The sequence below is a fragment of the Lonchura striata genome, chromosome 11, assembly GCF_050655825.1.
Source record: "Lonchura striata isolate lonStrDom1 chromosome 11, ASM5065582v1, whole genome shotgun sequence".
In the NCBI taxonomy this organism is placed as follows: domain Eukaryota; kingdom Metazoa; phylum Chordata; class Aves; order Passeriformes; family Estrildidae; genus Lonchura; species Lonchura striata.
This window is the reverse complement of record NC_140713.1, coordinates 14,916,818-14,932,393: the sequence shown is the minus strand read 5'-3', so window position 1 is coordinate 14,932,393 and position 15,576 is coordinate 14,916,818.

Sequence of the window (15,576 nt, the reverse complement as noted above, 5' to 3'; positions counted from 1 at the left end):
AGCAGTGGCCTTTCTCTCCCCTGGCACATGGTGACAACAACCCCCTACAGTGCCTCTCTCACTAAAACTCTTCAAACACCTGTCAAGTTTAAAATTTAGCAGGTCTTCTTTATTCTGCATCCCCTCCATATCTTCTATTCATCCTATTATTTTCCAAAGAAGCATCTATTAGTTTGTGATTAGTACATCCTAACAGCCTACAGATGTGAAGAAAAGGTTTAAAACAGGAAAAAGGTTTTTCACAGTGCAATATTCTTCCGTTTCTGCTGCACACTCAGATCTTTTATTTTCCTACTTTCTTTCTTTGCTACAGAAAGTATTGAAGTGCATAGATCCAAAAAACATGAATAAACATTACCTGGACTAAGACAACTGGATGGAGCCACACCTCTGCTGTCTCCTATGTTTTGAAGAAAGCCAGACTGAAACACCTGGGACTGTTAAAAACCACAAATTTACTGATAACATTACTTCTGAAAACACTGAAAGTGTTTCTATTGCATGACATATTCTGGTGGGCTGAGGACACTTTGCTTACACAAGAAACCCTTGCTGAGCCACTGTGACTTGTTAATGCTCCACACTCTGGGGTTTCACCTGGCATGTGGCTGCTGAGACTTGTAAATTGAGGTTCACATGTGGTAAAACTGTGACTGCCCTTCAAAAAAGGTTCTATCAATCACTTTATTAAGGTTGATATTGAGAAATCACCTATGCCAAGGTAAGAAATAATCTAGTAAGAAATTTTCACAAATTGAAATTGTCTCTGTCTTCAAAGACAAGCAAATTGATTGTGCAGCCAAAAGGTGCATGTCTGCAAACCTGCATTTGTAGAGCACAGTTCCAGTAGTTGCATGGCCCCTGGCTCCCCAGCCTGCTCTGGCTCCTGGGCTCCAGCAAGGCATCTTTCCATGGCTCCATCTTTCCATGGCTCCATCTTTCCATGGCTCCATCCTTCTGTGGCTCCGTGGGTGGGACACGGGCCCACTGCACACACCAGGCTGTTCCTTTGTCTCTCTGCAGCACCTCCAGCAGAGGGTGAGGGCTGGCTCTGATTCCTTTGTCCAACAAGTCTGAGGAGAGCTGTTTTGGTTATGTCTAGGCAGCCCCATTACGTAATGAAAGAACCACTTCAAGAGTAATGTGCCAACATAAGTCTGTTAACTGGATCCTCACTCAAATCCGTATATTGGCATGAGAGGTGCGTGCACAGGCACACGTATTGAACAGAAACCCATCTGTATATATGATCTTCAGGGACTGACTTTTAAAAAGCATTAGGTTGCAGTATTTGTACATTATCCAGGCTCAATTTAATTCAGATTTCGGAGTGCTGGCATGGCACAAATTAGCTGGTCTGCATGCCAGCAGCCATCACTAGTGTAACAGCAGAGCCAAATTGGGGAAACATTAAGAAGCACTCTTTGTGTACATAATTGTGTGTTTACAAATGAGCCATTTGAATATTATATAGTTAGTCCTGTGCAACAGAGAGATGGGAGTCATAAGAGTAAGAAAATTTGGCATCCTGATTTGAAACTCTAGCCAAAACCATCATTTAACCCAGACAAAGAAAAAGATCGACCAATTATGCCAGTAAGTTTGAAACAGCACTATAAAAAGAAAAAGTGACATGGCATAGGTTTGTGGTTCCCAGCTAATGGAGCTAAAACCTAGCATCAGATGGTTTGTATTTTACGTTATTGTCAAACAAAAATAAATAATCAAAAACATGGCAGATTCAAGCATAACTGGCAAGACATACCATTAAAAAAAGCAGCTAGTGGTTGAAGTGAAGATTAAGAAGTGCTGTTCATTCTCCCAGAAATGCTAGGGCTAGCCAGAAGAACCAGCTCACCCAGCTCACTCAGGCTCTGCAGCTGATTTGCTTTTTTTCTGTAAGCAAAAGGCTGCAATGCCATAGTTGAGTTCTGCTCCAGAAAGATTTTGCTTCCTGATGTTCAGAGATTAGCATATTAAGTGCATTATGCACTGTATTTACAGCACTATTGTATTATGGCACAGTTAAAATTTTGTTGGCATTTCTATTGCAACCCCCAGTTTCACAGCCTGTAGTAGTTATTAGACATTATGTCCAGATGACCATCTTTACAGGGGTCAGAAAAGGGGAGATTTTGCGTTTATTTTTAAAACATATTCCAGATTTCCAAAAGAAACAACAGGCTGCCAAAGACACAGCAGTCTAATCAATATGTCAGTACTGGCAGAGAGCAAGTATTCTTCCAAGAGGAACTGATATTTCAAATGTGAGAATTGACAGATGTTCAAACGTCTTTATTATTCCTTACATTGCTATCAAGCCCAAGCTTTCACATATCATGACCAGCGTCCTAAAATTAGAAGCTTCCCTTAAAAATCACAAGGCCTAAAAATTAAAAATTTAGAGATAATTTTATATTCCTTTCTTTTTTTTGGAGCTATCAACTTCAACATTATCTAGCTTTTCTTGGCATTGTATGGGCTATATATTTCCTAACCAAAGAATTCTCCATCCTTTGAATGCAGGTGATAGACCTACATAAGTGAGAGTTATGATAAAGGTAAGAACATTTCCAGCTCTGTATTACACTACATTCTAGTTTTCTATTCTATGTTTTTTTTTATACCTGACAGAAGAATAAAAGTAGCCATTTCAAACATTTTCTAGTCTGTGTTTCCAAAAATTGTGAATTTCTTTCCAGAAGAACTCCTGCCTGGCTGTGTTTTCTTTTGGGCAAGCATGACTTGTGAGGCAGCACTTGCAGTGCAGCCCTGGAGCTCTGAAAGCTTCTTGTCCCCCTGGCCCTGCAACAGCTGCTCCACTTTATCAAAAAAACAATCATTGGGCCATAGACTATGGAATTTCAGCAGTTAGATGCATTTAGTTTCTACCACAGACTGACAGAGAAGGATCAGGAAACCAAGAAAACCTTCCAGGCAGGGTTTGTCCAGCCAAATTCTGTGCTAGTTTCTTTCATGGTCCTGGCATCACAGCAACTCTTAGCCCTGAGCATCCCTGCTCTCCTGGCCACTGCAGGATAGCACAATGACACAGCTCCGTGGTTTCATCCCTGCCTGGTTGAAGGCCCACTGTTACAGCAGCTCTGTTGCTGAGTCTCCACCAACAATGTCCTTGTGGCAGCTGAAGCAGAGCATTGGCTTGAAGTGTTTGCAGTAGATCTCCTCCCATCCTTGCTACAGTCCTGATGGGGATTTAATGTAAATTTAAATGGCCACATCAAAAACTCCAACAAGCTAAACTTTAAATTGCCAGCATAGACAATGCTTTGCTCCAGCTGACTTAGCAGCTCACATTTTGAGCACAGGGCAACCAGACATGACTCAGGGCCAGATTCCCAAATGTGGTCAGGTGCCTGTAAGAGCAGGAAAATGTCTAAGTGCATTTGAAGAACAATTTAATTGACTATTTTAATCTTTAATTTTAGTCTATAGGATTCTAAATCCCAGTGACTCTCAGTAAGACTCAGGCTCTTCAGTGCCTTTGTTGCTTTATTGAGAATGATACTAATGACCAGGTTTTAAATGACATTTAGAGTCTTAACTCTCATCTAGCCCTAAGCTGTGGAGGACCTTTGACATTTGTACCCCCCTCCTCCCCTCCTTTTTCTAACTTAAATGGAAAAATGAAGAGGTGACACACTTTATAATGAAAAATAAGATTCTGCATAAATGGAAAAAGACTGCAAAGGAACACCAGGGTTGTCCTGCACTACAATCCACTTCACATAAATCTGAGATTCCTACACACTCTCACTTAGAAAAATTATTAAATGAAGCCCTTATTCATAATTTTCCTATAAAAATTTATTTCTTCAGAATACAAAGAATATCTTTCTACTCATAAACCTTATGTCAAAAAAGGTTTGGTTAAAAAAAAATTGTCTCTGTCACATCCTAGATCTTTGTTGCAAGGAAGTATTTATGCATAAATTCTAAAGTTCTGAAAATAAGTGGTTATAGGAGGACTGAAAACAATCCAGAACATTACCTGTAATGGCAGACTGGGACAGTGTCACACATACACACACATTTCACATTTATTGACAAGTTGCAGCGTTTACCAATTTCTGATTTTCTGAAGTTGGACAGTCTGCACCGTATGTGGAGCCAAAGGCTAAGGGCAATATTTCATCACTGAGGTAACTGTCCTAACCCATGAATTTACCTGGCAGTAGATCATCTTAAGATATATCATGTGGTGAGACTACATCAATGAGCAGTTCTTTCAAACCCCAAGATTACCATAAGTTACACACATTGCACTATGCAGACAGAGGTAAAAATCTGTCATACACTGAAACATCTCACCTTGCTAAAGTAAACACCTGCCTTGTTTAGATTAACAGGAAAGTGATCCAACCAATTTAGAGCAAACTTGGCCATTCTCCACTCAACCAAACACTTAGGAACCTTCAGTTAGCTTATCCTTCCAACATATTATGGAAATATTAGTATTTGCCCCTCTGAAAAATACTTTTTTTGGCATCTTCATATCCCATCCGTATTCTAAGATAAACACTGACAGCTGATGGTATTCAGGAACATTGCCATATGTTCTCCTAGAAATAGAATTCTGAAATATGGCTGCTATCCACCAACTGGCATATTTACTAATTAGTACAAAATGGCTCAAATACACTAATTTCTCTCCCAAGGGAAAATCCCTCTGAAGAATTCTCATCTGATGCATCAGAATCTTGAACTCACGACTTACACATTCTCACAGTTTCTGATTTAATGGTTAACACAAAGAATCAAAAAGCTCTTCTAGCAAGCAAAATCAAACTATGTATCTACAATTCCTATTCTTTCCAGACAAGCAAGGCAAATGGCACTCACAGAGTTAATATTTGAATGCCTTTTCTAATAAAACCAGCTTCCATTTTTTTTGGTCTTTTGTGCAAGTTTAATAAAATAAATTTTGAATATCAATGGAGTACATTCTATTTTTCTTGGCATTTCTCTGCCTTGCTATGTCCTTCTATTGCAGGAGTCATGCCATAGGGAGAGCACTTTTCCACAGTCCATTGAAGTTGTGCCATAAGGGCTGGAGATGATTTGCTAAAATGCTCCAAAGGTATTCAAATTTCTTTAAAGAAGAAATTCAATTTATGTGCATTTATATTGCAGTGTCTGTCAGGAAGAAAGGTTATAATCACCAGCATATTTTAGATTTACATTTTCTTCTATACATGAGGTAATGGTATTAGAGGTAAACTATGAGGTTTAAAGTTGAATTCGATGTATGGTACTATTTTCATTGCTGCTAAAAGCATGTTTTTGAAGTTTTTGAGGAAAGCATATGTTAGCATATGTTACTGAAATATCAGGAACAGGATGCTGGGTAGCTTAGAGGATAAACCATTTGTCTTTCTTCTCTGCATTCTTATATAAAGTACGGCTGGATTTCATGAGCAAAACGAAGAGAGGATGCTCAGCTCACAGACTAGTTCCCATCACAAAGTTGCAGTGCATTTTTTTTTTTTAAGTAGAGCTATCAGGCACATTTCTGAATTAATGCACAAGCTAAACAGGCCTTTAGTTGTACCATGGGAGGAAGGGAAAAAGAAGGCTTAGAATTTGTGATATCGCTTATGTAACCCTCAGAAGAACAAATACTCATCAAAAATTAAAAGGAAACCCTGTCTCAATCATATTGCTGTAGGAAGCATTTCACCTCGTTTTTCTCTGAAAATTTACTTAATTTAAATTTCCTGTGACTGTATTAAATATTTAGATGTTGATATTTTCCCTGAGTAAAAAACATTATCACAATTCTATTCAAGTTGGAATCCTTTTAAGCATATCTTAAAGTTATCTGATAATAAAATTGCCATGCTTATCTCATTTAGGCCCTCACTAATTATAGCTCAAGCACTTCAGTGGTGTATACAGCAACTGATTTTGGAACTGTAGCTGAATATCCAGTTTTAAACAAACACTACAAGTTGGCCTGTAGATTTATTTTATAATTTCACTGCTTCCCCTACAAGCTCTGTCAATAAGGAAGCATCAAAGGTATTATGATGGCTTTTGCACAGCAAGGTAATTGTATTTTAAACCTACTTCCAAATGAATTCTCGATAGCTATCCAACTTTGCAAACAGTCATTTAAGCAATGCTCTTTGGAGAAGTGGGCACACCCACACATTTTCTGTTTACTTCATAAATTTCAACAGATAAAAATCCTGTTCCATTTCTCAGGGAGTGTTTCTTTTTAATATGTTCTAACCAGATACCAGGCCAGATATGGTAACCAGAGATTTTTGCCGAGTACCTGACTCGCCCTGGCCAAGGCTGGGTGTTGGTCCTGCAGTCAGGTCCTTGAGCTCAGATGCCCCTCCATGAAATTTCTGTGAACAAAGTATTGAGATGCAGAAATACTTAAGGAAAAGAAAAATCTCAAGAGAAGGGCTCTCTTATTCATGTAATAGTTCATGGCCTCTTTATGTCTAAGCTTAATTTACTGTATAACCTTTTCCTTGCTCTTCCCTCACAGACTTTTCTTGAGAATCAAATTTGATGCAAAATATTTCCATAACACTGGATACTTTGGGATGCCCTTTTTGAGGTATCTGTGGGCAGTTTTACATAGTATTTAACAAGACTTTGTATGCAAACACAAATGCACACACAAAGCCTTTCCCTTTGCAAAGTATTGAAATGTGTCTTGCACAAAGGTCCAGGTCCAATGCAGGGAACGAGCACCTCCTGAGCAGAGACAATCCCTTATGACGTCCCCAGGAAATGACTAATCAATTAGCTGGGAGTTCTCCACTGGCATGGAGGGACCTGTCAGAGCCTGTCCTTATATTGCCATACTGGGATGGATGTCATCTACATAATGCAGTGACACACACACTTTTTTTTGTTAAACAGGCACAGTGTTTCTAGAATTACCTCCTCCCTTAACACTGGCAGTGATATCTACAAGAAATATGATGTTTGAGAAATTTAGTTTATGTTTAAATTTGATCCCTTCCCATCTTATTGCAACATCTTGTATTCAAATTCCTTGAAGACTCCTCAGCTGTACTTTCTGATGCCCAGTTCCACCACTCTGAGCAGCAGCTTCTCATATCCAGGGATAACCTCCTGCCATGTGCTCAGACCTGCACTCTGCCAGGTCTCCAGGCACAGCAGCACCCACTTAGAGCAGCAGTGGAGAAGCTGCTGCTTCTGAAAAGGCAATTTTCAGTGGGGAGGGGTTGTACTCCTCACATTTGCATTTTCAGTTGTGCTCCCCAGGACTGTATGTAGTCCATTTGTGCTCCCCAGAATGTAGTCCATTTGCAGTTTCAAAGCAAATGAGGACTTGAATTTATGGCAAAGTTGTATGCATAAGGATGTAGCCCTGTACTTCCACAAGGCTTTATAACACTTGAAGAGTCTTCCCGCCCTAAACCTCATGGTCTGTAAGCTCCTCCCAAATTGAGAGGAAACTGCAAATAGGTAATAATAATGTACCTGTATTTCCTCTGCCATCCCAGAGGAAAAGACATACATCCTAATTACTGACAAGTCTACATGAAATCAAAAACATAAGAAAAAGTTTTAGCATCGCCAAAGAATTTTCCAAAGTGTAATCAGTTAAAAGAAAGGCACATCTGAAATTCAAAACACTCGTATATGTTAGGGACTGCTGAAAGATATTACAAAAGAAATCACAACCCAGTCAGTTCAGCGAGTAGCACAGACCCTTGTCTACACAGTTTTTCATTACATCCCTGCACATGGTACTTCAAAAAGCATGGTAATTTGCAAAAGTAATTTTGTAAAAGTTTCCATACATCTCCTGTTAAGAGCAATTTGGCTAGTATCTCTTGCTAGCTGTGAGCATGCTTTTAGATATTAGATGGATGAGTGCAGACAGGCAGGAAGAAAAAAAAATCTAAGAGGATAAATACTTGGCAGATCTCTAACAACTTTCACTAGAGGATCGCAAAGTGATTTACAAACATCAATTAATTAAGCCTCAAAAAGCCCCAGTGAGATAGGTAAGTATCATTACTCTCATTTCACTAATGCGTAAACTGAGACACTGAGAGAATAAGTCTTTCACCCAAGGTCACCCAGCAAGCAGCTGGCAGAGCCAGGGATAGAAACCAAGAATACTGACTTACCTTGCTCCTCACCTACAAGACCACTGTATTTCTCCTAAAACAGTTTAAAGTTTCTTTTGTGCAAATGCAATATTCTGCAAACCCATGGAAGCTTCCTTCTATGTCTGAGATTCCAAGACCTCCCTGGTACCAGGCCACACATTCCTGAGTAACGTATGAAGGCTCCTAAACTTGTGTTCCCAGTTTCTGTTGCCCAGTCCCAGACTGGTCATAGCATTAAAAGCTGGAGATAGAATGAAAAAAAACAAAACCAAAAACAAAAAATCCAACTCCAAAAAACCAAATGCCACAAAATCCCCAGCCTTCAATGCTGGAATCAAGACTGGTACCCAAGTTTTCTGTGCTCTGGCCCTGGAATGTGCTGCACTGGCCGTAGTGACTACAGATGTCACTTGTGTTTCACTGTGGCTCAGCTGAGGAAGAGATCAGAGTCACAGAGAGCACATTTCAGGCTAGGCAGGATAGACACACAGACTCATGGCACACAGAATAAAAGTCAGAGTGGTTGTGTCACTCCACAGGAGTCAGGAGTACTAGGTAACACCATAGACTTGGAAAGCAGCACATGTTTTTACTTTAAACCAGAGATATTTAAAAAAATAATTTGATGCCTAGGGTTACTACTGAATATATTATCAGAGATCAATTTAAAAGGATTTAGGACATTACTTAAAAAAAATGGGAATAGTGTCTAGAAATAGATATTTGCAATACATATGCTCAACATGGCTGCACCACGACAGAGGCACTATGTATAAAATATTTTAGTAAACACCTGACCACTGGCATCAGCAGAAATAAACTCCCAGCAAACAGCTCTGAATAGATTTGCTTCAGCTCTGAATGCATTTGCTTATATACATGCATATATTTATGAATGTAGACAACCAACAAAAACCCCTCATGGACAAATATACAAGGACAGAAAACCTTTGCACTATTGCCCAATAATCCTAATTTTGGATGAACTAGTAGGAGAAACAAGTGACAAAGTTTGTGAACAATCCATAGCCATATAAAAGTGTTCTGCTTGGCAATGAAGTAAACTAGCTGACTTCTGAGACTTTGACAGCTGACAACAGAACAACAAAACCAAATTAAACAACCTGTGCAAGAGTGATGTGACTACCTGCAGGACAGTCATATGGCCAGGAAGTAATTTATTGTCCACAGACCACAAACATATATATATATATATGTGTGTGTGTGTGTGTGTGAAAAAAACTCTACATTGTCCAGTTAGCTATTTAAAATGAAAACCTCACAACCGAACAAAGAAAAATACTTGCTCTTTGCCTACCCTGCCCTCCTACAGACAGAACTGCAAGGACTGTCAGAGAAGTGTCTCTTTTTACTTGGATCCATCATTACAACCAATTCCTCACCAGAAAATGCAATTATCTTTTCAATGAGGGAAAGTAGATAAAGGAACCCGTAATTTTCCAGCTGAAGGAGGGCCCCTCATGCAGCTGCTTTAGCACCTTGGGGTAATGCCTCTGAGAGCAGAAGCAGGAAGGTTGCAGGAGTTCTGCTCTCCCAAAGCTTCTGTCCTGTGAGACCCTACAGGGATGGGACATGACACCTTCCTGTGCTGTTCCCACATCCTGCAACCTTGCATTGGCCTAATGATTTATTCTCACTGCATTTGGTACTTACGATTACAGTGAAAAACTCATCAAAACCCAGTCTGGGTTAGTCATGGCTGAACTATCAGGCTGTGGGTTGTAGCCAAGTCTTCTGCCAGGGCTGGGAGCCTACACTGCTCACTCCACTAGCCATGTACAAGATTTGTCCTGAGAGGCTAATTTTCATAGGGTTTATAGTACAGGAGGCTTTACTTTGCATTTGCAAAGCCCTGCCCTGGCTCACAGATGACTTACAGAAGATAGACAGAAGGAAGCCAACGTTTCCACTCTTCCCTCCATGCACTCATTTCTATTCCTTACAGCCAACACCACGTTCTAGCTGCAAACCCAATCTGCCAGGCTAGCACATCTATAATGAGAGAAACACAAGAAACAACTAAAATTCAGGCAGACTACACATAAGACCATTTTTTACATTTATCCAGCTGTGTGTAAAGTAATATTAGCAAAACTGGTGCTTTTTTAAGAGCAACTGGTTAATAGATTTATGTGCAAAGAAAGATATATGCAGTATGATCGGCTATTGCAAATAATTCTGGTGTGCTCCCAAAGAAAGAATTTCAATTTAAATTATTTATTCAGCATTCCATACTAAATCATATAATAAAATACGATTTCTACACAGAAAATAGATTTATTGCATACAGATGTGCTAAAATCAAAACATCTGCACATGAAAAATCATCAATACCACAATATTTTATCTGCTTTGTGCAGATAAAGCAACCAACTAATTGCTTTCTGAAAAATTCAGGGCAGAAATTTAGTGCACCAAATATTTATGGGTCAAAAAGAAATGTAGTAATTACAGAATCCTGTGTCACTTCCATTTGTACATAGTATATTGGGTGTAGGCACATGCCATCAGACCTCAAGTAATGCTTTGTAGATTGATGCAGTCTGACTCAAACAATATGTCACAACAGGAGCCTGACAACTGAAAGCATGCTTAATGCAAACTTGCAAAGTCTGCCAAAAGAATGCTGGATTTTTAGCCACTTAATGATTTGAGCAGTAGGCTCTTTTCACTGCTACTGAAATGAAATACTGCAGTAAAGCTCTCGTCATTTACAGATGTCCTTCTATATCAAAATCATGCACCATTTTTGGTTCATTTACAAAATCAGATGAAACAGAACTGGATCTTTTACTTTTTCCTAACTGTCTGCAATTAGTACCTAGATGTTATTGAACAGGACTAATGAATATGTTCCCCCCAGTCTAATCTCTTTTGCAGTGTCCTATGTCAAGCTATAACCTTAGCAAACATGTCAATATATTATTTTTTCTAGAAAGGTTCATAACATATTGAAATGTGGGTGATTTTTGTTTCTGTCTGGCTACTAGACGTTAAAGTAATTTGGGAAATTTCTTAAGATGTCTTCAGATATTCTTCAGTGTGATATTAATTTTGAATTTATGTTTCTGTAGAGCACTATATGTGACACTAGAACAGTACTTTAGTACTTTATCCACATAGAAAATTGTTCGCTGTAAATATTCAAGCAACATAGAAAGTGTTGAAAAAAACATCTTATAAAGGTAAAATATTGACTGAAGTTTGGGAAAAAGTATTCTTGCTCATTTTAAAATATAGATTTAAAGAACAAGGATAGAGGTGGAGAAATTTGATTATCAAATATAATTTTAAGTCTTCTTTCCTTTAGAAACTAAGTATCTATGAGGATGGCTTCTGTACTGTGGGAAGAGATTTTAAAATTAAAGAAATGTACTACATTTTATCCTAAGATGTTTTCTTAAATATTTGATGGATGCAGGTGCCTGACTCTACAGCTTACATGACACATCTGATCTTCTCAGATAACAATACTACCATGCTCATTTTTATTTAATAAATCCTCTGTCAAAAAACCAAAAATGTAGAGTGTGTATGATTTGAAGGAATAGGCAAATTGTGACACTTGGGCAGCTGTTGCTGTTCCTAAACAAGACACCACAGCAAAGCTGCAGCAGTCTGTAAGAGGGATGGATACAAAGGGACTTACATTTGGTTTATGATCAATGTAAAAAAGACAATGGAAAAGAAGTGAATATACCAAGCATATCTGTTGTGTAGCACCAGCCTGGAAATCAGCCTCACTGGGCAAATTTCCCTAAGGAATATTTCACCTAGGTAAAGGAAGGGGTGAGGAGAACTTATTCTTTTCCACTATATTTATGGAATGTATTCCATTTCAAGCCATTTAAAGGTGAGGTGGCCTTTCACATTGGGTATTAGAACTGTTACTGCAACAACCCAAATTATCAGCTCTTTAACTGTACTTTCTCCACATGTGTTAATAAAAAAAAGCCTTTCAAAAGAGCCTCATACCTGAAACTGTTAATTTTTCAGCTGTATATTATCTGAGGCAGCTTCCACATGCCTCTCCAAGCCTTTGAAACTTCATGGCACATCTGCCCCCGTAACAGCATTTACAGATGTTCTTTTTCTGACATGTGCAAGGTGTCTGGACTTACACTATTAGCATAGCAAGCTCTTTGAAATCTTGCCTGACCTCTATATAAGAGGGTATATAAAAGAAAAATTAATATTTTTTATCCTCCTTATTAAGAATCAAATGAACATATAAATACATTAGTATGAAAAATGTATGTCAAATTCTCCTAAATTAGGAAATTAAGTAAAAAGCAACATCAGGTTTTATTGTACCTAATTCAATAAACCAAATAGCTAAAGAAACTTCTGGTTTTATTTTGCTACATGGAATCATAAATGTTTTAATATTTTCAAATGAGACACTTTGTCAATGTTGTTGCCAATTAATAATACTTGTTTTGTTTTGCAACCAGCTTTTATCTCAGCTGAGAATTTGAAAGAGATAAAAAAGATAAAGGTATAGTTTCCAGGTCTGCCTGGGGATGCAATGCTCACTTGAGGATGAGTACAGCACCACAGGTGAGCTGGAAAAGGTTAACAGAAAATGGTTATAAACTGGTTATCAGAGGCTTGTTCAGGCTTTAAAAGCACTGACCCAGGGAGACATCTTGATTTGGGGATATAAACTGCCAACATTAGTATTAAGAATGGCAAAAGACTGAAAAAATCTTTTCCAAGGTGTCTCCTGGAGCCTTGCTGTGCTCCAGCTTTTTCTTGAGAGCTCAATGCCTTTCCTCCACGGCAGGCTCCCACTCTGAGGAGAGGTTTCTGCTCTGTGCTGCTGCCCATACAAACCATCCACACCTCTGTTGCTGGAGGTTTGTATCCATAGGCTGCATTGCTGAAAACAGTTGAGTTACCTTTTCTTTTCCTTTCCTCTTGCCCACAGTTGCAGTTGTAATTGGTGAGAAGGGTTTGTTGATAGGACACAAATCCTTGGATAGCTGGGCAGCAGGTTTGAACAAATCTTGAGGAAGCTCTGGGAGACAGGTCTGGAGACCTTCTTCATCACCCTTCTTTGGAAAACAATTCTCCATGCTGACACTTAGGCTCAATCAACTCTTATAACCCAAACTTGAAGCCCATTACTGGATCAAAGACTGGAGAGTCTGAACAGCCCTACTGTTTAATATGAATTTTAAAGGAACACCAACAAAATTTGGCTACCATCAGATTGTAGGAACCTCAGCCATATCTCCTGGCAGTAAAGCTGTTTTGTTGCAAACTGTGAAAGAACATGAAGTCTTTTCCTTTATCATTATTATTTATGGAACTGAACAAACATCACCTTTCAGTCACACACTGTGTTATCCATTTTACGTGTGTAGAGACCCACACACATACACATGAAGAAAAACAGCTACAATAGGTCTAAGCATGTAAATACATTTGCAGTAAAGACAAATAAACATCAGCAAGCCCTACCTTAAATGAAATAAACTACCAGTTTAAAACATTCAACACGGGACTGCAGATCAGCTCCTCTTTTTTTTGCTATGTTCCAGGAATCTTTCCCTAACAGCCCAGTACCTTCCTTCCTGGTTTTCTTTTCACAGATGTTCTCAAAATAGGCTATGGCTTGCCAATAAAAGACAGTGATTTTATTTAATGTTGTTGATTAGCATTCAAAAATATTTTTCTTTAAAACTCCTCTAGCTTTTAGTTGAAGTTTTTTTTCTGACTACTACATTTCAATCATTTTAGGAAAATGGATGGAAGTAAAACAAGAAAAACATAAGAAATTGCTAAGTCCAGCAATGCAATTAATGGAGACATCATTGGCAGTCTGAAAGAAGACAATCAATGGCTGGAAGGTGACCTGGCTTCAGAGTTTTCTGCCATAGCAATCAATATTATCCTTACTGCAGACAGACTGCTCCAGATATGTGAGGTTTCATCTCAATGGCTTTTATTATTGTATAAATACCTAAAATAAATAGCACAAGAAGAACACCTAGGGCTATTTGCAATTACATCCCTATCATGCAAAGGTGAAAGCAGTTCCACTTGGTAGAATTTGCCCTTCTGTTCAAGACAAGATACTTTCAAAATGAAAAAGGAACTTAATGAAGTATTATTTACACACTCTGCAAGTTTACATTATGCTGTTCTCACATTAGCAGAAGCCATTTCTTGTTGGAGAGAATCTAGCTTTAGTAAACAGGCAAATTCTTATGATTTCTTTTGTTTCCAACTGAAACTTCATGGACCACTCATTCTAACTATTTGCTATTTTAATAACAATGAGCCCCAGGGTAAGTACCCTTTGTTCAGGACACATTTGGGTTTTTTTTCTTTCAGAAAATACTTTATCATTCCATTCAAGATGATCTGAAAAATGTAAAAAAATAATAAAGAAAATTGTATTCTCAATTGCCTTTTCTTTTAAAATCTGATATGTAAAAACATGACAAAATTAGTGTGCAGTTGTTATGAATGACAAAATAATAGAAAACTATTCACAAACAATTGGTTTTAGCTGTTGTTGACTGGTAATATTACTTATGTTTGGACTAATTTATTCAGGACTGCACTGGGCAGATCATTTACAAAGAGAGTTCTTCAATGTTTTTCGTATATGCAAGGTTTCTTCATCATTAAGACTCTCTTTTTCATCTCTACACCCACACTAGCTTCTACAGAAGCCTGTGAGAGGCTTTCCATCTGCAGACAAAGAACTGCAAGTTTCTTTCAAATACACTTTGTTAATTTGAGACAAGCTAAGAAAATCCCTTACAACTCAGAAAAAGAGTTCCAGTAATCTAGTAACTAACTTCTATGCCAGGCACAATATTCTCCAGATATGGCCCAAAGAAAGACAATAAGATAAAATTCTTAAGATAAGAATGTATTTGTAAGGAGCAGTGACACACTGTTCAATTTATATGAAGTCAAACATTGGAATGGCAGTGCATGACCTCAGAATTAGTGCTTGAAAACATATTTTTAATTATATGATCCAATGCATCTTAGTATCTCCTTATGGTACACAGATTGTGAGAGTTGGGCACCTTCTCCAGAGCCCTGAGCATGGGGTGACCCTGATCAGGACAAGGTTTGTCCCAAGGCTGGGCACTCTCCTGCTCACAGGTCTGAGAGAAGCAGCTCCTTGCCTCCCCATGAACAGATTACATGTGGAAACACAGACAAGTGGCACGAGTTGTGGAGTTATTTTAAGATTTGTTTTCTGTTTGCAGCAAATACTGGAAATATTATACTAACTATGAAAAGCATGCTCATGGCCCGCAGGGACAGACAAGTACATTTTATACTCAAATTACTATGTGCTTCTGGCCCTTAATTCAGCAAGCTACACCAGTACACACTCACATCCTTACACAAGGGTATATGCAAGCACATGTTTAAGGATAAGTGCATCATTAAATTT